The sequence below is a fragment of the Limulus polyphemus genome, unplaced genomic scaffold (assembly GCF_000517525.1).
Source record: "Limulus polyphemus unplaced genomic scaffold, Limulus_polyphemus-2.1.2 Scaffold1354, whole genome shotgun sequence".
NCBI lineage: Eukaryota > Metazoa > Arthropoda > Merostomata > Xiphosura > Limulidae > Limulus > Limulus polyphemus.
The window spans coordinates 48,130-49,949 of record NW_013666964.1 but is presented as its reverse complement, the minus strand read 5'-3'; positions in this window follow the sequence as shown (position 1 = coordinate 49,949).

The window sequence follows — 1,820 nt, the reverse complement described above, 5'->3', positions numbered from 1 at the left end:
AGTACGACTAAACAGACCTTATGTTATAAGATAAGGTTGTTGTGTAGTGTCCCAGCGCGACTAAACAGACCTTATGTTATAAGATAAGGTTGTTGTGTAGTGTCCCAGTACGACTAAACAGACCTTATGTTATAAGATAAGGTTGTTGTGTAGTGTCCCAGCGCGACTAAACAGACCTTATGTTATAAGATAAGGTTGTTGTGTAGTGTCCCAGCTCGACTAAACAGACCTTATGTTATAAGATAAGGTTGTTGTGTAGTGTCCCAGCGCGACTTAACAGACGTTAATTTTTTAAGATAAGGTTGTTGTGTAGTGTCCCAGCGCGACTAAACAGACCTTATGTTATAAGATAAGGTTGTTGTGTAGTGTCCCAGCACGACTAAACAGACCTTATGTTATAAGATAAGGTTGTTGTGTAGTGTCCCAGCGCGACTAAACAGACCTTATGTTATAAGATAAGGTTGTTGTGTAGTGTCCTAGCACGACTAAACAGACCTTATGTTATAAGATAAGGTACCTGAAAAGAAAAGGAAATAGACAAAACTTTCGATATACATATATACATGTTGTTATTGTACTTACTGGACAACTCCCTTCAATATAGACGAATAAACGTATTACATTTAAAACGTTTTGGTTACAACATACTCACATGTCGATGTATATCCAACATCACCCCTTCATCCCATCCCGAAGGCAGATCTGCAGTACACTGCACGAGCGGCCACTAGCTTCCCATGGTTACCATGACAACCGGAGAAGTACACCTAAAGTTGAACGTCACGGCAGGTAAACATGGATACCGCAGTGCGCTGTGGGTCGTCAGCCGACGTCTTGTGATATCGCTTTTATGGAGACGGACAGTAAATGCTTTATGTCGTCAGGCTAGGAATCGAATTAGTTTGATTAGACAGATTTAGACATTTTTAAAACTGGTAGGATACAGTGATATCAAGTAAAACAATAATGCACGTTGATTCTACTAACTATTCTAACCCGTTTCGTTTCGTGTTTATATTTCTACTTCATTCTAAAGCTCAAGCGCAGGTAGGATGAAACGCAAAGATTTAAATGTCTTTACTAATAAAATTATATCATTTAGAGAATGAAAACCTTCATATTCGTGAAAATCGGACCTACGTAGTATAGGACGGTATTATGCGCTTGCTACTAACTTAGTTAAGATAATTTTGTTACAAGATTATTGTATTCTTCAGAGTCCTCTGTTTGGACGCACAGAGAAACACTCAAGTTACAAATTATCTTTCTCTATTTTGAGAGCATACAAGATATGGGATTTTTTAATTGGCATTTAATCGAATTTCTTGCTGGGAAGACGTAACGTGATGTTCTGAAATATAAATCTTAGATTTATTTAGTGTGTTGTGTTTTTGTATGTAAAGTTGGGGTTGCCTCTGTAACAGAGAAATTAGAGAGCATGTTTTTCAACTAAAACTTTTGGTTAAATTTGTTGTAGCTTTCATTTTGACTTATGATTTTAGTAATATTTACATTGAAATGTTTTGCTCTAGCATGACAGTCTTGTCAGAGTGATTTACATTATATGAAATTCTGAGAACTTTAATTGTTTCTTTGTAATGAGATTTTTTGTAGCTTTGCTTAAAATTAGACTATAACTTTAGATTGGTTTAAACTTGATTTTTTATTTTCTTCCACTTGTACTTTATTTTAATATTCACTGGGAATTATTTTCTGTTAACTTTAGGAGGTTTTTAGTTTAACTTACAGGAGTGACACACCAAACTGTAGGAGGTTTTTAGTTTAATTTACGGGAGTGACACACCAAACTGTAGGAGGTT